This window comes from Sminthopsis crassicaudata, chromosome 2 (genome assembly GCF_048593235.1).
Source record: "Sminthopsis crassicaudata isolate SCR6 chromosome 2, ASM4859323v1, whole genome shotgun sequence".
Taxonomy (NCBI): domain Eukaryota; kingdom Metazoa; phylum Chordata; class Mammalia; order Dasyuromorphia; family Dasyuridae; genus Sminthopsis; species Sminthopsis crassicaudata.
In genome coordinates this window covers 246,134,079-246,156,505 of record NC_133618.1, presented here as the reverse complement: position 1 = coordinate 246,156,505, position 22,427 = coordinate 246,134,079, and the positions used below count along the sequence as shown (strand labels likewise).

The following is a 22,427-nucleotide window of genomic DNA, read 5'->3' as shown; positions in this document are numbered from 1 at the left end:
TTGTTAGGAAGTATTTCTTCATGTTGAACACTACTCAGGAACAGGCAACTACAATTCTAAGAATATTAACTAAATTTGACTTCCCATCATGATTCTTTTCGTGACAACATTTGGCCAATAGAACCTGGATTGAAAACACAAAATCATCTTACAGCTGCTAGGTAAGAGCAAAATTTTTACTACAAACTGGAACCAGATAAGTCTATGGTAATCCATTAACAATGTTCCATCAAGGCCTGTGGATGATTTTGGGGTACGAAGCCAATGCATTTTCTCTTTGGGGTACGAAGCCAATGCATTTTCTCTGTTTACAGAGTTGCAAAGGGGAAGAAACACGAATCTCTTTCAGATTCTTCAAGCTGGATCAACTTCTGGTCTTTATTAAATACTTAACTCAAGTATCCTTCTGTGCCTCTACTCCCCAAATAGCTGACTTCTGGGAGACCGGGGCAGATCTTCTGTGGCACTACCAAAAATTGGAAGAGTACACACTACACAAAGAACATTTGACATTTAGCACAAGGATGATCAGTAATATCATGTGCATTAGTAATCAAGCAGTATTATTTAGGTCATGACCAAATCATGATCTATGAAAATTTTGTTTTGCTTTTGTAGTAGAAAAGATAAGCTACCTATACCAGCAGGAATTCAGATTTCTTGTTATTTTGCTAGGTCAGGTCCAAACTCCCCTGGCTGGCAGAAAAGTACAATGATTTCCTGAGTAGAATAAAAAATTCTTCAAATATTCCCAGAAATACACTTTGAACTTTATCATTTTCTTATGTTGGGAAATCCAATAATACCAAAAGTAATGAAGAGCAGAAGAATTTTAACATTTGCTGGAAATGATGATATAAGATTTTATGAATGTTCTTCCTGCTAAATTAATACAATCAGGTTTTCCCTCAATTAGGCTCTTTGTTTGTTTATCTCAATATGTTACTTAACAGAATTAAGATCCATAGGATGGCTTTTTTTAACCTGAAAGAAAAAGGTTCGTCATAATGCCAGATGCATATATATGTAAAAGTATGCTCATAGTGAGTAACTATAGTACAACTGACAGACTGACCTTGAATTTATATATTATTTCTCTTCCTCTCAGATGAAAATCTTCTTGGCTTCATCTGTCCTCACTGATTTACTATTATTCCTAAAGAGGTACTTATGGCAAAATGAAGGTTGAATGATTCTCCAGAAACACCAAACATTTTTGATGGCACACTTTAGAGTTTAGACCCTGAGGTTCAAAACTTCCAGGTCAATGCTCCTTTTACTAGTGTTTGCTGTTTCCCTGATGATGTTGCTTTGCTGATCCAAACATATAGGATAGAAAATTTTTGTATGAAAATTTCATTGGAAAAAAGAGACTATTTGTCAATCTTTTAGTCAACTTTGGAAATACAGACTACTAGAACTGTAAAAGGCCTTAGAGATTACGTTATGCAAATTATTGCTTTTATTGATGTAGAAACAGAGCAAAATGACTTGTTCAAGGTAATATAACTGGGAAGTAGCAGAGTGACCTTGAACCTAAATCTTTTAATTTCTTTCCTTTGTGTTATATGGCTACCAAAAACAGAAAGTTTTAGATGAAAGAAGCTCATTAAGATATTTTTAGATGAAAGAAGCATTAAGAAGCTCAGTAAAAGGATGATGAAAATTGACCTGGTTGTTGAAAAACAAAACAACTCTTCTATAAAGCATAAAATGATGAATAAAGCCAATTTTCTATTTTATTTTATTTTAGCACAAAAGCAGAGAATTAAAGGATTTAGAGCTGGAATGAACCTTAACCAATTTAACAGATGAAAAGACTAAGTCCTAATGGCATTTTTTTAAATTATCCAAGGTCCATACAGATAGTGAATAGCAAAGATAGAATATTTTCCAATTCTGAATCCAGTATTCTTTCCACTATACTACTCTATTAAAATCCTACACCATGACTCATTTTCAGGAAGGTAAAGCTAGCATGATGAATGAAAGAAAGAGTTTTAATTCACTAAGTTACATCTTTCTCCTTGATAGCTTTTTGTTCCATTCTTCTTTCTTGGAGACCAAGATTTCTAGAGCAAATAGGCAGCACAGTGGACAGAGTGCTATAGTTGGAGCCATCTTTCTGAGTTCAAATCTTGCCTCAAACACTTATTAACTATGTGGTTCTGGGCAATTCATTTAATTGTGTTTGTCTCACTTTCCTCATCTGTAAAATAAACTGGAGAAGGAAATGGCAAACCATTAAAATGTCTTTGCCAAGAAAACCCCATAAAAAGTTAGATACAACTGAAAACAAGTGAGCAAGGGTATTTATAAATATCACTTCTGTCCAGTGGTTTATTTATGACCTCTTGCTTCAAATCCAAAGCCACCAATCTCTATCTGTTATTGATTTACATTAAAAATCTTAAAATTAACTATTTAATATCATTGGATAATGATTCCATGAGAATAGGCTATTCAGTGATTTTTGTTGGAGCCAAATAGTTGATGTCATAAAGCAATTATTAGTATATTTTGATTTAGCTCCCTCTAACTTGTGAACCATAGTTAGCCCCATTTAAAAGAAATAATATCGACTTGATACTAGGTAGAACCCAAGATAAGCTAAAAACTGGACCTATGAGATCAATAGTATAAAGAACGCCTGTATGAGGAAGTTTTACCATTGCAGGCCATCACCTCCTTTGAAATTTTGCCTGGAGTACTTAGAAATTATATGACTCCTTCAGTTGTGTATCAGACATGGAACAAGTCTTCCAAGTTTTCAAGCTAGCTCTCTGTTCACCAAATCATATTGCTGCTTCTAAAGTGGGCTCATAATTATTTCCCTTTTAAAAGTTTAAATTTTTATAACAATTGTTGCTGACATTATTATTTTATTTTTGACACTGAATATTCTAATTGTTTTTCTCATACTTGGATCTTTTAAATATTTTCAGTACAGAACAAGTCAAGCATGCAGAGCTGAATCAAAGCCTTTGTAATGGTCAATAAAGGCAATGTAAATATCACAGTCCTGTCAGGTGGCCTGTTTGATAATTATCAAATCAATAACTTGTTTTTTACACCCCCTAGAACTTTTTGGCATACTTTTCTTGCTCCTAATCCAAGATGCTGCTATCTTGTAAGTGTTAATAGATTTATTTTGTGACATAAGCTGTGAATTATTTGTATAAAATACATAAATATAAAATTTGCCTTTGCTTGAAGGGGTCACAAGTTTTTTTTAATAGTAGATATGTGATTATATCTTACAGCCATATGTCACAATGGACAGAGCTCTAGACCTAGAATCAATAAGACTGATATTGCGTTCATATCTGGTCTCAGATTCTAGCTGTGTGACCCTGGGCAAGTCACTTACTGTTGTTTGTCTTAGTTTCCTCATGTGTAAAATGAGCTAGAGAAGGAAATGGAAAACTACTCCAGTATCTCTGTCAAGAAAACCCCAGATAGGGTTCATAAAGAATCAGGCATAACTGAAATGACTGAACACTAGCAACAATTTGATGCCTTCTGTTAAGGAATATGGGATCATGTTGGTATCTAGGAGAAAGATGGGCAAGTAATTAATCATTCATGTGCCAATATGAAGCATTTCAGGCAATAATTTTGGATATGATTGCATTTTCCAGTTCTTCAGAAAAGCTAGATAATTTTCTTAACATAACTATGTTATTGTTCATTATATTAAAATGTATCAATTTTTTGAACTTCAATCAATCTAGCCTGCATTTTTACTGTTGGATTTATTATGACCATGAACATAACTAGAAATTTTCCAATTCCTTATTTTGTTTTTTTTGTCTTTTTTCCTCCTTCTTTGTTGTTCCTCAACCCTTTGTAGCAGATTGATGCTTTGATTGATAATAAGTAGCTTATTTTAATTATTATTAATAATAATAACAAAAAATAGCATGAGAGGAATAAGACAGAAATCATCATACTTTTTCTATTAGTTTTCCACTTAAAATTCCTGAGAAGGAAAACCACAAAAGACAGTGTTTGTCAAACTCACTTAGACTAAAATTATTTTCATACATTTCATACATTTTAACAATATCAATATCATCATATCGTTTCATCTGCTCAATCAACTTCACAAAATTATTATCGACCATTCATAAAAAAATCATTCTCAGGGAAAGGGAAAAATTGCATTGCTCAGATTTAAATATATATTTGATAGAAATACCAACTATATCAATATATCAATACCAAATATATCAAAGAATTGAGTTAAGCTAAATCAATTGACTTTATAATTTTTTTACCCATAAGATAATATATGTATGTATAGATATATATATATATTTGTAATATAAACATATGAGTGAAAATTTTCATTTCAAAATTCAATTATAATACATGCTTATAATTTGTATTTATTTAAAGTAATTGATACAGGTAGAAGAAATGATGGTAAAAAACATTTAAAACATATTTATCATTTGATACATATGGCCCTTCGAATATTTAAGAATGAGGATAACAGCACTTTCAGGTGTTTTCTCAGGCAGCATTATAATGCTTCAATAGAACTATGGTTTTGATATCCTAGATAATCTCTTTGTTAATGCCAACTAAATATTAGTTCTATCTATAGTTTCTAGTTCCATGGGATTCTTAGCCATCTTTTTATAACTCCTTTGTGATGGAATTATCTAACTTAGTTGAGTCTTTAACTGAATACAATTGATACTAAGCTGTTTTTTAGACCTTTTAAAAGTCTTATATTTGGGTAATTTTTTTTAAATCAGGACAACATGGCTGGAAAGTATTGTTTGTGTGGGCTACAAACTTAATATGCAGTGTGATGTGATGGCCCCCAAAATAAAATAGAATCTTAAGTAACTTTAAGAGCATTAGAAACCTAGAATAAGAAGAACACTTTCTGTATTCTCTCTTGCCCTGTCCGAGCCAGCCAGATATTGGAAATATTAGATTCAGTTTTGGGCATCTCTTTTCACAAATGACCTTAATAAATAAGTAAGTATTCATAGGACAACTAGAATGAAGTTTAGGCTATAGGGATATCAGCTGAAAGAGCTAGGGATACTTATATTAGAAAAGAAGAGGCTTAGGAAGATAGAAGTCAGTATTTAAAAACCTCCCATGTGGAAGACAGATTTGAATTTGAATCCTATTTGATTCCAAAAGTCAGGGTGAATTGGAGAAATGGGCACAAATTGCAAATCGGAAAATTTAAGTTTGATGTAAAACAAAAGAAAACAAAACAAAAAATACTTTCTAACAATTAGGGCTATGAAAATTTGGGGTGGGCTGTCTCAGGAAGTAGTAGGTATCCTCACTGGCTGTTTTCAAGCAAAAATTAGATAACCAGTTGGCAGATGTGTAGCAATGGGAATTCTTTTTCAGGTAGAGATTGGGCTAGATAATCACTGGGGCCTCTTCTGACTCTGAAATCCTTTAATTCTGTGAAAAGAAATGAACACCCATGACAGAAATGACTTCAGAAAATAAGCTACTGGCTAAATTATAGATCAACTAGCATGGGCATTTTCCTGTGTCCTAGAGCTGCTTACTTGCCACTGAAGGCATGACTTCTTCCCTCTACTCCTGGAAAGACCATAAAACTCTACTTCAATACCCAGTTCTCCACACAATCACCATGACTACCTAGAAAAAAGCTCCACTTCCTAGCTATCACTCCTTAATATGTTCTGTATCCTCTGAGCAGAATTATAGCTCCTTGAGAGCAAGTACTGATAAATTTTTGTCTTTTATATCCTAGCACAGTGCCTGACATATAGAAAGAACTAAAAAAATACTTGTTGACTTATTCGATCAATAGCCTGACCCAAACCCACCATACTATTGCTCTCCAGCCATTTTCATGCCATGCTTCTTACCACCAATCAGTCTCTTCAGCTCTCATACTGGGGTCCTACACCAACATTAATGCAAGTTCTCCATTAATAGACCAAGACTGATCATACAGATTCTCCCAATCTGGTTCTCCAACTTTTACCCTTGGTCTTGTACTCCAGTTAACAAGAATTCTCCATTATTAGTCATACCAGATTTTCCATATTGTGGCTCTCCAGCCACCTTCATATCATACAACTAACAAAGTTTTTTTTTTTCTTATCTCCCTCCCTCACTTACTTTTCCATTTCTAGCTTAGGCAGCAGTAATCATAACAAAAATATTTTTTCTGGATTTGTTTTTGTGAAGTTGTTTAAGTCCTTTCTGACCCCATTTGGGTGGGTTGGTTGGTTGGTTTGTTTTGTTTTTTGTTTTCTTTTTTTTACAAAGAAACTGAAACAGTTTATCATTGTTTTTCCAGTTCATTTTACAGATGAAGAAACTGAGGCAAACAGTTAAGTGATTTGCTCAGGGTCTTATAGCTAATGTGTCTAAGGCTGACTTTGAATTTAGGAAGATGAATCTTCCTGACCCCAGGGCCAGAGCGCTGTGCAGTGTTGTGGCACGCAGCTACCCATCCTTTGTCCAGATAGGTCCTATCAATCTTGTCACTCCTCTCACCATCAATTTCCTTCCCTGGTCACCATTCCTTTATATGTTTTGCTCTTTTATTAGAATATAAGTAAGTTCCATGAGGTCAGAGACCATCTTTCTTCTTGTATTTAAACCTCTTTCACTTAGTACTGACACTGACACACTTAAATATTTACCTTTATTCATTGATTCACATTTTGATTCTTAAGAACAGTCCAACTCTGAAATCACAAGGACAGAGCCATTAAAAGATAGCCCACTGGGATTTTGCCATTCATGACTCATTTTCTCCTCACTTTTCCTTTTCTATCATTTCTGTCACCTTTCAGTGTCCTTGAAATGTTACAAAAGTTGTGGAATGACATGTGACAAGGGACATTTCTTTTTCTTTCTTTTTTGCTTTTGACTCTGTTTCTAAACAAGTAGTCAACAAATTTGTGCACTAATTTGCCAAGTAAAAGTAAGAATTGCTTAGCCCAAGGCTACCCATATCTCAAGACAGCTCAAAATTATGATTTGTTAAGTTCTTCTGGATTTTAAATTACTTCTTCATGTAACTTAAGTTTATGGACCAAATATTCTAAGCTAGAGTTAATTTTTCCTAAACACCATGGACTAATCTGTAAGTTCACATGCAGATAAAATCACTTGCACATGCATATGTCAAAGACCAATGAACAAGGAACATAGGCAATAGTTCTTATGGTGATAACATTAATTGGGAGATTCTATATTACAAATACTCTCTGGCAGCAGTAGATATTGTGTAAACGATGTGTCAAATTTCAATAACATGAAGCATCCTTTACCAAGAAGGGCATAAGGGAGCCATTACCTGCCTTTGATACAAAGACATTTTGAGAGACTCCATGTCAGAAATGACAAACAAAAATCCATTACCAACCACAAGATCCGATGATTCGGAGAACTGTTTAAAAGTCCTCTGTGGGGCAACAGACTTAGGAGTATAGTATGTTAGTAAATAAGAAAAGGGATTTGCTGTCACATGAACATCCAGCTGACTAGAAAACTTTTAACAACTTCTGAACAGAAAACTTCATCTAGAAAATTTAAAAATTCACTTCCATTTCCCATACTCTATCATAGAACATCACCAGACGACAAAGTAATAAGGTGAAAAGGACTCTCACTCAGGAGGCAGACAACCTGGGTTCAAATTTCTTCTCTTACTATGACAACAGCAATAGCAACAACATTTAACATTAACAACAAAAGCACCTGATGTTTATGTAGTACTTTAATATTTGCAAAGGATTGCATAAATGTCCTCTTATTTGGTCTTCACAACTATCTTGGGGGACGGATGTTATTCCCATTTTACAGATAAGAAAATTGAGGCAGGTAGAGATCAAGTGACTTGTCTAGGTTCACACAACTAATAAGTGCCTGAGGTCATATTCAGATTCAGGTATTCCTGACTCCTAGCATGCTCCACTGCATCACTTAGCTACCCAATTACCACTACTCCCTATCTCCCTGTGCCAGTTAGTATACCAGTTAATTTTGGGGGGAAAACATAGGGAATAAGAGCTGTACTACCTCCAAAGGGTTTTGTGAAGAAAGTGCTTTATAAATGCAAAGATATCTTATTCAAATGTGGACTGCTATTAATATAGCTTCCATTTATTAAGAAAAATTTCTAGAATATCCACATGTAAAATAGACTTCTTAAAAATCCAATTAGATGTTAAATTATAGTGAAGAATGAAAAAAGAATTTAGTTATCCAGTATCCTATAAATTAATTCTCCACAGAGTCATTTCATTACTCTATATGAAATAGTATGAACTTCCCAAGTATCAGTCAGATCCTTATTCTAATTGAAATGTAAAAATAAATCCAATATAAATGAATTCTAGGTAGGTTGATACCCCTGTTTCTCATGATTGATGGGATAATTTAGAGTTATTTGTACACATTTCAACACAGTCCAATTTAGGTATGGTCTACACAGCAGAAAAAAGAGATTTAATTATCTGTATAACTATAGCTTCTTAGCTCCAAATATACTATGCAGATTTCTCATAAGAGCTTGTAGCACATTAACGTACAATAAAATGGGATGTTCATTTTAATTCCTAATAATGGATTTAAGTAACAAGAGCACCTGCTATCCTCTTGAATAGGTGAGTGATCTAAGATCTCACCATCTCTTGGCATATTCTCTAACACTACATTTCTCAAACCACCCATGCTTCACAATTCTCATTGCCAGTCTTCCACTTGCCCTTCCAAGTAATGCCGCCCAATAAAAATCAGGTTTGAGGATATTTATGGATGACTTGGGCTATACTTCTGGTATCCCTTACTTGTGCTAACTGCCCACCTCCCTTTCCATCATTTGTTTCCTCAGTGATCTCCATTATATTACTTCTTAAAAGTAAGCTATCACTGGAAAAAGAGGGCAGTTTACTTGTATCCACCATTAGTTTTTCCATGTCCTTTTGTATCACCCATAATTTTAAGCTCTTTGCTACCCTGGGAGCCATCAATTCAATCATCACTCAGACATCCATTTGCAAGATTTCTTTTTTTTTATTCTATACACACTTCATTTGATACAAGTCAGAAAATAATTCTTGTCAACTTCTTTTTTAGTTGCTAACTTAAGAAATTAAAATAGGTTTCTTTTGATGTCTAAGATTTCCCCAGAAGTTGTCAGCCTTATTTGATTTACTAATGTTGTGTTTTGTTTGGGCTTGAATAGAAACTCTCACTATCTGAAATCCATTTAAATCATAAATGAGCAAAGGAAAAAAAATTAGAAAAAAATCAAAGCAAATACCTTTTTAGCCACAATAAAACACAAATGATTACTGGAAAAATATTTTTGTATTTCAAATGCATAGTAATTACTGCCAGAACTGAAGGTTAAGATACTTTTTGTGCTAGAAACCAAAGACAGCCTGTAAAAATATTGCATATGTTTGCTTCCTGCATTTAACAATTAAATCCTCCTTTATTTTAACTCCAGTAGCAATATCAAATGCTAAGTGATTGAAGATTTCTATTGGGAATTCAAGGGAAGACAATGGAACAAAATGGGAAAGGATCAGAGAAGGCAACTTTGGGACTATAGAAAGAGCATTGAATTTGGAAACAGGTTATAGGTTTGAATCCTAGCTCTCCTAATCACTAGCTATACAATTTTGGGCACCTACTGCATGTCTCTAGGCTCAAGTTTCCTTCTCTACAAAAATGATGGAAGATCATATCTAAATCCTATGGGGAAAAAAAGTCTTTCAATTAAGCCACGGGAGGTCATTGGTGACTTTCCAGAGAGCAGCTTCAGTTGAGAGATGGGGACTAAAAAGCCAGAATGTAAGAAAAGGTTTAAAAGGCATGGGTGGATGGTATGTTAGTATAGATACAAAATATAGACCACTCTTTCAAGAAGTCTCTTCCAAAGAACGAAGATATATCCTGACCAAAAAAAGGAAACTTCTATATTGATGCTCACAAACCATAGTAGGTGGTAGAGTAGAGACCATTGGTTCAGCAAAAGCTATTATAAAAGAGAGAGAATGGGGCATGGCAGTGCCTAAATGCACTGTATACAAGAAGTTATTTCAATCAGGAGCTTAATTTTGACATCTCTTCTAGAACCATAATTCTGTGACTCCAATGCCAAAATGTAAAAAAATCATTAAAAGATTAATTAATTTTAATTAAAATAAAAGATTTATTATTAAAAATTAATGATTAAAATATATATGTGTATAAATTAAAAATACTCTCTCTTGGGGCATTAGACCATGCCTCTCTTTCTTATGTGAATCCTAATAATACAACCATAAGCAGAACAATAACTGCTGAAATCAAAAATCATCTTAAAGATGAAGAAACTGAAAACAATCCATCCCTAACTCTGGGACACCCAACCAGAGTTGGAATCAGGTGAAAGTCTTTCATTCACTGTTGTAAAAGACCTATGATTTTGAAGTTTGAGTCCTCCCTCAAGGGACAGAGATCCAAATCTCTCCATGTCCTAGTGTATGATCTCCATCAGTTATAGCTGCCAAAAAATCCATTACCGAAAGGCCAGCCTTCTGGCAGTGAACCTCTTTGCATTTAGCCAATCTGGTCTTTGGAAAAAAAGGTGAGAGTCTATTGCCAAGCCTATGCTTGAAGTCTCTTCATCTTGGTAGGATCTGCCACCTGCTTCACTGGCAGAGCTTTGAGAACCCAGGGTTTGCCTCCATATTATAATAAAACATTATTGGAACCCTATTGCTGTTTGCTCATTTAGTTATGTCTGACTGTTCATGACCCTGTGGGCCTTAGAATGCCAGTGTTGTTCATGTGGTTTTCTTGGCAAAGATATTGAAGTGTGGTTTGCCATTTCTTTCTTCAGTGCATTAAAACAGAGATTAAGTGACTTGTCCAGGATCACATAGTTAGGAACTATCTGAGGTTGAATCTAAACTCAAGTCTTCCTGACTCCAGGTCCAGTACTCTATCCACTGAGTCATCTACCTTCCTTTTAGAACCTTGGTGCAAACAAACAATAACAATATTAATAACACACTTGTATTAATTTTGCTTTACTCACAGGTTCACAATGGATGTCTCCCTGAATTCTACACTCCTAAGTCTCTCTTTGTGAGACAAGGCCATTCAACTTCTTTCTAACTGACCAATGACTCTACATTGGGATACTAACAATTAACCCTGAAGAGACCTGCAGTTAATAAAAGATTCTGAGGTTGCTGAGATTAGCTGAACAGAGCAGAGTGGTCTCTACTAGTTTTCTACACTATGCAACTATATGGATAGTTAATAATGGATATTCTGTCACATAAAGCAAGCATGGGAAATGTGCTGCTGCAGTTTAGCTCCATCTGTTCAATTTCCATTGTTGTACAGAAAGGTTTTTTTGTTGTTTTTTCTCCCTGACTTCATATGGGTTCTTTAAACAAAATCACAAGACTGGAATAAGCAAAGCAGAACTAACACTTCTTTTCCCAATTAGTGGCTCTTCAGGAGAAAAGTTCAATTATGTTCCTGAGACACCAATGGAACTTCCATTAAACTAATGGAATCAGAGTAGGATGCCATGTGAGGATTACCTTTCAGTGCCTAGATATACAAACAGACCTCATTTCAAGAGGTGTGCTGATAAAAACCCAACATCTCCTGGACTCATCTTGGCATGAAAAACATCTGTCTTGAAATAGTGTTTTTTTTAATTGCTGTGGCAGAAAATCTGATTTGCTTATTATTCATGTTTAACTGATGAATGTGTTATTTAAATTTTTTCAGCTAATTAGATCATCATGGCCTACTGGAGAGTGTGTTAATCTGGAATCAGAGAGGAGACTTGGATTTGAATCACCATTATGTTATTTACTAGCTATGTGACTATGGATAAGAAACATAACCTATAAGATCCCCAGTTTCTTCATTTCTTAAATGGCAGTAATAATACTTACATGAGCTACTGCACAAGATTGTTGTAACAAAACTATTATATAATTCCTAGCTATTATAATTACAAATATTACAATTGAAATGAGCTCCAAATGAAAAATGGAACTCCTTATCCATTAAGGCAAAAAACAATTATGTTAAAGATCTATAGGCCAGTGGCTCAATATATTTATGAATCAGAAAATACAATATTTCATTTCTTGAAGATTTGTCTTTATAAACTTTAATAGTCTTTCATTTCATAGTTTTAATTGTTGTCCTCTTCGATTACTTTATATTCAACATTTCCCAAAACAATGTGTCAACTAGGTGGCATAACAAAAAGAATGTTGGATATGGGCCAAAAAGAAAAGAGCTCAAATTTTGCCTTAGATCCATAGTTAGATGACTCTGGGCAAGTTTACTAAAACTATCCTGTGCCTCATTTTCCTTATATGTAAAATGAGAATAATAGTACTACACATTATAGTTGTAAATATCAACCAAGGTAATATGCATGTATATATAAATATATATCTTTGCAAATTTAAAAGCACCATATAAATGTAGATTATTATAATCCTCATCCTTATGTGTAAAATAATATTGTTGTCCACTATGGTTACAAATAACAATTAACCTATGTAAATCTCCTTACAAATCTTAGATTCATAAGATTTAGTTATTATATGCCTAATGCCAACCCCCCCAATTAAACAAAAAAACTTGCTTTGTTTCTAGACTTTTTATTTTCATGAACAAAACTAACATCTTTCTATCCTCAAAAACTTGGGAGTCACCTCTACTTGTTCCTTCTTTCTCAAACTCCTTAATTAGTCAACAATTTATTCTTCTTTTGAAATTTCTCATTAGCACTACTGTCTATCTACGCAGGTTACTTATACCTTTGGAATCCAATACTTATTGTGCAACAAGAAAATTGGATTTACACACATATATTATATCTAGGTTATACTGTAACACATGTAAAATGTGTGGGATTTCCTGTTATCTAGGGGAGGGAGTAGAAAGAGGGAGGGGAAAATCTGGAAAAATGAATACAAGGGATAATGTTATAAAAAAATTACTCATGCATATATACTGTCAAAAATGTATAATTATAAAATTAATTTAAAAAAAGAAATTTCTCACATCTTTTCCTTGTTTTTCAGATTCCAAGGCCCTAGTTTAAAATCTCATCACTTCCTCTCTGGGCTATAAACATTATAGCTTCTTCACTGGCCAGCTTTCCACTGTTCACTAACTCCCTCTCTCCCCAAGCCAGGGAATCCAGAGAAAGATGCATTGCTAAATCCTACCCATACTCGTCCTGATGAACTGAAATATACTGTAACATTTGCTACTTTACTCACAATTAAAACAAACATAGAAAAGATATCTATAATGGGATGATTAATCATATTACAAAATAAATGTAAACTTTATTGTACACCACATGCTTTTCTTAAAAGCAGTTTCCCAAGCACATCTAAATTATGTTTCAATATACAAAAATTACAAACATACAAATTTTCAGCAATGCAACTACTTCATAATGTAAGATACCTATTTATGCATGCTCAACATACTCATTTGTTTACACTAAGAATTTAAACCAAAAATACACACCCATTGACTAGAATTAGCACTTCTAGCAACATTGAGAGACTGGATGATGTTTAAGTGACAAGTGAGTGACATAATTATAAATAAATTTAAAAAGCAAAAATATTTTTGCTCTTTGTGAAAGCAAATTAAGCAAAGTGAAATTTCTGATCTTGCCTACTATCGACTCATTGGAACCTAATTTTTTCAAGATCCAAGTACCCTTGAGACTTTGGGCTTTGAAACATTTTAATTTATAGGCCCAGTTTAAATTGATGAAGTAGACCTTAATGAAGTACATATTTAAACAAAAGCCTCTAAAAGCTGATCCAATTAATTAAGCTCTTCCAGTATGCGCACTCTTCTTGGAGTAAGCTCTTTTAGAAACTACATTATTTTTTTCAGGTCACTGGAGTGCTGGCCATGGAATTACTACTGAAGCAGTAATTTGGCAAATCATATTTACTAATAGCCATTTTCCAGAGGCCTAAATCACAGAACTCTTATAATGATTCAGAGTGGTAACCAAGACAAAATGTACTTCTCAGATCATTTTAACCCTTAGGGGGCAATGATTTAATGATTTTCATGATATGGGATTACAATAAAATCTCCCCTCTTTCCTCATCAGAGGTGTGGAGGTTATCTTAGATGCCCCATGCCAGTACACACACACAGGTTTTGGTGATTCTTATTTAAAATAGAAAGACTTTGAGTATAGGTTCTGTATCTTTCAAGGATCACCTGGAGTAAGCTTAGGAAAGGTAACCAGTAGGCAGAAGATAAAGTGATTAATGTTTGTGAATGTGGGGGAAATTGATCTACACTGGATTATCTGTATAGATAAAATTGTCCCCCAAAATATTAACATTAGTCATTATTTTGGGACTAAAGAAAATGTGTCCCTCAGAAAGTCATGGCAATGCCCAAATAGAGACACATCCACAAGTGAAAGTGTTGGCAATTGGATAACTGGTGGGTTCTTTATTCAAACATAAATGTTCTCCATTGAAAGTAAGAACCATTTGGAAAGAAGGGAGACAAAGCTATCTGTGTCTGAAAAATCTAAATGACCTTTCAGCGGACTGCTTTACCCCATGGGCTTAAAATAAATGAGTGACTCACTAACCAGCAATCCAAATAACTAAGTGTTCTCATAAAACACCTTCAAACATTCTGTAATTCTCAATAATTTATCATTAGTGCAGTAGACTCTTCATGCTTGTAAGTGCTGGCAAGAAAATAGAAATGTCATCAATAAATTTTAAGGCCTATTCAAAACTAACATATTTATGGGATCTCTTTCTTACCCTCAGAAGAACAGCAGTCAAAAAAGAAGACAGTTTTCAAAGCCTAGACTATTGAAAACCAGAAAAGATGGAGGAGGAATTTTTTAAGAGATTTTCTTTGTAATCAACCTTTCCTTTATCTTTACCTAACCATTCTCTATGTCAAGAAAACTTTCTCCTCCAATCAGTCTGGTCAAATCCTACTCATCCCCCAAAGTCCAGCTCAATCATGAAACTTTCTTTTATTCCCTCAGTGGAATATTATCTTTCTTCACATTTCATACAGTACTTTCACATGACTATTCTGTTCTACAGTTCACCTAAGCCAATTCCTTTTTTTAAATAAAAGGAAACTATAAGAGAGAAATATAACCATCTGTTCAAAAAGATATGGTGATCTTACTACTGTAGTAAATTTGCAGAGCCAACATCTGGACATGTTCTAACTCAAAATATATTGTCCTTTCTATTCTACCATATTGCCTTTCATGAAGGAAATTGTGTCTTTTCTTTCTGCAGAAGGCACATGTTAACTTCGTATCTTTCTCAGTGCCCAACACAGTGTAGCACATGTTAGCATATGATAGTCCCTTAAAAATACTTCTGGAATTTTGATTTTGTGATTTTAAAATTCCCAGCAATAATGGATCCATTTATTTATCAGAAAATATATACATCTCAAGAATTTTCCACCAAGGATTTTATTTCCATTACGATCCTCAGATAGGTAGTTAGTGCAGTGGATACAGTGTCAGGCCTGGAATCAAGAAGATATTTTCTTGAATTAAAATGTAGCTTCAGACAGTTACAGTTGTGTAGTATGACCCTACACAAATCAGTTAACCACAGTTAACACATTACAGTTACCTGTAAAATGAGCTGAAGAAGGAAATGGCAAACAACTCTGATATTATTTCTAAGAAAATCCCAAATTGGATCATGAAGAGTCAGACACAAGGGAACAACAATACAATCTAGAAATTATCTAACTATGGAAAAGGAGGGAAGTCTTTTATAGGAGTCTTCTTTATGTTTCTTCTCATGAATAATTCAATAATAACCACTGTTTATTCAAATCTTCCCCATTCTTCAAAATCCAGTTCAAATTTCACCTTCTCCAGAAAGCTGTCCCTATTTCCTTTAACATCAGAAGTCCAACAAGTAACTAAACATAGTACAATCACTTTTAAAACCATATACAAATATTAACCTTCATTATAAAAATAATCATATTATCTGACTCTTTTTTTTTAACAAGACCTGTGACTTAAATAGTAAACCAACTAGGTGAAGAAATTCCCTCTACCATTTCACAATTTGCTGTACAATTTACAATCTCAGAAACCCACTCATTAACAATAAATTTATTTGGGGACTCATTTAATCTCCAGTAGCAGTTAATCAGTAACTAAATATTATTCACTTCATTGTCTTCCAAGATAAGATTACAATATTTTTCCAGAAAATATTTGCAAAACTGAAAATGTTTCAGATATATAAGCTAAAGAAATGAGTTCCATCAATATATACCAAGGTTCTAAATATTTGTGAACAGAGTCATTTGGGAAATGATGACATGGTTCAACATCTTTTACAGATGAGAAGTTGAGGCCTATATAGAAGAAGTAATTAGTCTGAAAATGTCAAATTTGATAGTGAGAGGATATTATTCCTCCCCCAAAAAGTCAATTAAAGCTTTGTATTGATTGAATAAAACAAAGATACTATCATACACAAAAAGAATGAATGAATGTTGATCATAATTTAAACTGTAAGTCAAATTGTAATGGCATGGTCCATTAGATGGACATTTTCGATACTTAGTTTGAATTTTAGCCAAAAGGGGTTTGTGTGATCATAGATTTTGTAGAAACCAACAGGTCTGGTCAATTATGTAAAAGGAAATAAAATTCCTAAGGCAGCTAAGTAGCACAGTAGATAGAGTACTGGAGTTAGGAAGACATCTTCCAGAGATCAAAAAGTACTGGATGAATATTTGTTAAAAATGAAGGATATCTGGGTCAAAAGATATGAAAATATTAGTCTTTTTGTTTTACAAAATTCCAAATTGCTTTCTAAAATGAATGGGCCAATTAACAGTTCCTCCAATAGATTAGTAGTATGCCTATCTTCCCACAGGTCATACAATACTATTTCCACCTTTTCTTGAGAATTGCCAATTTGCTATATATTTAGGTAAAACTTCATTTCTTTTGATTTGTACTTGAAAATATTTTGCTAAACTAAAAAACAAAAGTTTTTTTTTCCTTAGAAGCCCTCCAGAATTCTGCTCTAATTTTCTCTTTTCTACACTACAAGAAATAAGGAGAATCCTGAAATTTCCTCAACACCTAACATTTTTTTGTCTGTTTAGAAGATTCTGTTCCCCAACCCCGCCACATACCCCCAAAATTCCTGTATCACTACTTAGCCACAACTCCAAGGTATTTCAAGTTTTTTTCGCTCAAAACAGTAAAAATAAACAGCATTAAAAATAATCATCAGTTTCCCTAAGTGAGCTTGGGAGCTAAACAGGGGAATGTTAATTTTGGGCAATTGTGTATTGATTTTTTCTAATGTATAAAGCTCAGCACATCTGGTCAACCATCTTAAACTCACTGGCTTAGTAATGAACACTTTCTGAGGTTTTTCAAGTTCTCCAAGCCTGTAACAAATGAAATGAACATCCTTTTCAAGTTAAACCTCTGACAATTTATTTTTTTCTTTTATAGCTCAGTCAAGATCCTTTTGTTTATCAGGGACTTACAATTCTTGAATTCATAAAAACATCTAAAACATCTGGGAAAATAATGTTTTAGGGTGTATTTACTGGCATTATGACGTGGTCAAACATTTTAAGGACTTGGATGTACCAAAGAATGACAACTGCAATCCCTATGAAGCTTAACATGACAAAAATCAGAGGCACAACTTCATTCTAGAAAGAGGTCAATTCTTGTCCTAAATGTAAAGAAAAACAGAGCTTGACAAAGGCCCTTCCATGAAGTCAGCACAACAATGGTTGATACTTAAATTTTAACTTTTACTGATGTCTTTTGTGATTATATCACATTCATGTTTGAATACACCTTTCCTCCCTTCCCAGCTAGACTCTTCAAATATTAATTAATAACAAAGATTTTAAAAGAAAAAAAAAATTAGCAGAACAACAGTATATATAACATTCTATTTGACAGAGAAGTTTTTTTTCTCTAGGGCCAAGTTTGCTTTTTCCATTTCCAATAACAATAGCTATCATTTGTATAGATCTTTAATGTTTGCAAAAGTGTTTACAAATGTTTCATCTTATTTTCACAACAATACTGACAGGTGTTATTATTATTCTCATTTTACATATGAGGAAACTGAAGCAGAAATTAAATGACTCAACTGGAGTCACATAATTTGTATCAGAAGCCAAATTTGAAAACAGGGTTCAAACACAATTTTTTAGTCATTTTGCAATTAGCAAACATCTAACCTGTTTATACTCCATTGCTACCACAAAAAATTGCTGGGTGATTATTTCTCATAAATGGAGTTTTTTCTCCTTTCATTGAACTCTCTGGGGGATACATTTAGCTGGAGAATAACTGAGTCAAGGGCTATGGAAATATTAGTAATCTTATTTTGTATAATTCCAAATTACTGTCCAGAATGGAAGAGCCAGTTAACAGTTGCCCCCCAAAATTAACAGTACGCCTGTCTACCCCCAGACCTTCCAACTCTATCCACCTTTTTTTTCCAGCATTACCAATTTGTTGGGTATGAGGTAAAACCTCTGTTATTTTGCATTGCCTTACTCTTGTTAATGATTTGGGAGAAACATTCATATTCTTAATAGTTTGTAATTCTTTTGACCACTGTTTATTCATATTATTTGGGCATTTATCTATTGAGAAACAGCTCCTGGTCTGTTGGTGTTCATTCTCTATGGATTTTGGATATCAGCCCCTTAGATATTTGATACATTTGTTGTTTTCTCTCATTTGATAATTTTCCTTCTTTTGGTAACTATGTTTGATAAAAGTAAAAGAAACATATCTTTATGTAAGTATGTCTCTAAGTCATGTGAAAGCTATTTTATACCTACAATGGTTCTCACTACAGTTATCAACCTTTATTCCCTTTCACAAACATATTCCTTAGCTTCTACCTTTTACTTTTACTTTACTTGCCTTCTTCTCCTTTTTATTACTCTTCTATTTACTCTCCTTTTCTTCTTCCTTTCTTTCCTAATCTGATAATGAAAAGGTAAGATTATTACCATAACACCCTGAGACAAAAAAGTTGCTGCTTCCTCATGTAAAACTTTGTCATTCTAAGTTCTTTTTTCATCTATCCCCAAAATATAAAATTGGATTTATGAGGTATCTATATTACATGTTAAGCTAATCAGTCTACAATCAATTGTGATCTTATCAGAAGTCATCTAGATTCTATTAGACTTTATATGTGTGGATGGCAGGAATCCTGTATTACTTAAATATTGTTTTATACCTCCTCATCCCCACATAGCAAATAAATAACATTAATAAATTATTTTAAATCATATTTTGAAAATTTGAAATTTATTAATTTATAAATTGGAATTTCTTAATAAATTTTATTTCATTGCATTACAGATAACTTTATATATTAGATAACTATCCTTATAACCAGGAAGACTTGTATTCTTCCTCTGATATGAACTACTTCTATGACTTTGAGCAAATTACATTAACCATAATAGTTGTCCAGTTGTATCTAACTCTCCATTCTTTGAGTTCCCATTTGGAATTTTCTTGGCAGTGATACTGGAGTGGCTTGCCATTTCCTTCTCCAGCTCATTTTATAGATAAGGAAACTGAGGCAGAGTGAAGTGACTTGTCCAGGGTCACAAAACTAGTAAGAGTCTGAACCCTGATTTGAACACAAAAAGATGAGTCTTTATGACTCTTTGATTAACTTGTAACTTTTTAAATAATGTTTATCTTAAAGACAAGCACCTATACACTTTCATATTTCCTACTCAAAACACTAGAAAGTAACATGTTTGTCTTCAGAGTTTTTAACAAACCAGAAATATGGAATACGTTGAGAGTCTGTGATTCAGGTCTCCATTGAACTTCTAACTCTTCATTCAACCTCCTGGAGGATTTGGCAAGAGGGATACAAAGGCAGAAAAGTGGAAAATGTTTCCTAGTTCATTTTTTTCTATATTTACTTGCCCAAAAAAAGTAGTAAAGTTAATTTAAAAATAAATCTAATTTAACATACCAACTATTCTCACACTTCAAATGTGGCCCAACAAGTTTCCTAAAGGCCCTAAAATGACCTTTACATTCTTCTACAGTGACTGATAATGATATTTAAAAATTAAAAAACCTTCCTGTTCCAGTGTACATAAATGAAGAAATTCTCTCTAATACTATCTTTCTGTATCTTCTACCTTCATTTTCATTATAGTACCTTTGAGAAAAAAAATGCTTGTTTAAGCCTACGATGCTTAGTAAAGAAAAAAATCTGAATGTAGGGTTTATCATCTGGATCTCTCTAGCATTGTCGAATGAGCTAGAGATTTTTGGTTTTATATAGTTAGCTAATAACTTGTGTTTTGAGATGGCTTTGGGTCTATTTGGAAATACCTTCTATAGACTATGTTGATAGTAGCTCCATTGGCCCTTATCTAATAAATTAATTCCCAATGAAAACATTATCAATATTTCAACCTCTTGGTTCTCTATTGAAGGATAATTTAAGGAGAAATAGCTTCCCTTGTCTATACCTCTACTGTTAAAATTGAAGGACTACAATAATGAGTTTCTTCTTTAATTTCTCATGAAATATTAACTTTCTCAAGATTATCCAAGCCTTCCATAGATAAATTTGAGAAAGGAATAAATGCTCTTTACCACTCATACTAATTGCCAGTTATGAATCATAAAAATATCAGTCCCAGAAATTAGAATCTGAGCAGGAAAGGATACATGCATTGTTTACTCTAATGGTATCATTTTGAAAATGAAGAAATGAAGATTTAAGGGAATAAGTGATTTGTCTAGAGTCTCATAACTAGTAAGTGGCAGAATTGGGACTCAAAAGCAGGTTTCCTAATGTCCAAATCCAGACTAATTTTTCTGAATCTGTACTGCTTCCTAGATGGCTTTAACCTCTATAATATAATGTACATCTAATAAGCACTAGCTGTATATAAAACACTTTGCTTTGTGTTGGAAGACATACAAAGTTTAGATAAAAGAGAGTCCCTTCTCTCTGGGAATTCATGGTATAAGCACAGATAAGATTGCATATTACTAGGAAAAGATTAAATGAAAGAACATTAATTGAGCGTTTGCAATAAGAAAGGGATTGTAGTAACTTCTGAGAAGCATACAAGATAGACCTTGTCATCAAGAAACTTACATTCTAATGAAGGAACACAAAGAGTAGATGGAAGGAAACCAGGAAGGAAGCTAAGTAGTACAGAAACTTGATTGCATAAAAGTGAAAGCTCATCTATCAGGGTTTGAGAACTGAGGTGCAAAAGCAAAATTGTAATGCAGGGAAGCAAAATATGAAGATAATGAGCAACTTAGTGAGAAGATGGCCTGAAAGCAATATAAATATCTGGTTCTGGACAAAATATTTTTAAATAGATAAACAAAAAATATTAATGCTAGATAGGACCTTGGAGATAATCTACTGAGATAACAGTAGAATTAAGCAAGAAGACAGTTAATTAGATGGAGATAAGAGTGGAATTGGTACCTGAACCTCTAATTCCTAGTCCATTGTTCCAATAAAAGACCATGTGATTTTCATAAGATGTCTGAAGTCACACACACACACACACACACACACACACACACACACACACAATTGCACAGTTTCAAACAAAATGAATCATTTGTTCTCTTCTCATTGTGACTTTTTCTACTTAATCACAATTCTAGTAGATGCAAACATGAAAAATTAATAAGGCTGTCCCACTCTCACCTAGAATGAAATGTCTATGTTTAATTCACCACTCTGGTCAAAGAGCTAGGAATTCATTTACAGATCCATTTTAAACATTTCATTTTGGCAGTGGAATTTGTTGTGAATGACCTGTTTTAGAAGGAGTGGCGGACGAAAGGACATAGACACATATTGTTACACTGACCTGTAACTATAAATATAATGTTTTAGGCTAATTCATCACATAATTTTTTATTGTGAAAAAGAGTCTCTTCTGGAAAAAGAGTATCTTTGCATATCTGCACACAAAGGCCATAAATGGACACTCCATTCCAGGGAAAATAGCATCCTTACATTTTTCTAAATACAATGTCTTTACTCAGGCTGCCTCCTACACCCAGATTGTACTCTTCTCTCATAGATATCTCATTAAATATCAGAGTTTTATCAGAGTTTACTTCAAGCATCATCTGCTATATAAATCCATTCTGATTCTCCCATTCAGAAGTTCCTCAAAATAGTAACTTTGCATTTGCTGTTTTCCCCCAATAGAATGCAAGAGCAAGGACCTTTTTGTTTGTTTGTTTTTGTATTCCCAGTGCCTGCATCAGAGTTTAGTACATAATAAGTACATAACAAATACTTATTAAATAGAATGAAAATCTAATAGTTCAC

The 22,427-nt window shown here is 33.5% G+C and overlaps 1 protein-coding gene across 13 annotated transcripts in view; it reads right to left on the bottom strand.

Moving 5' to 3' along the window:
• PHACTR3 (phosphatase and actin regulator 3) overlaps window positions 1-22,427 on the bottom strand; it is a 290,706-nt gene that overhangs the window by 156,927 nt on the left and 111,352 nt on the right. The gene's annotated exons all lie outside the window — the stretch shown is intronic.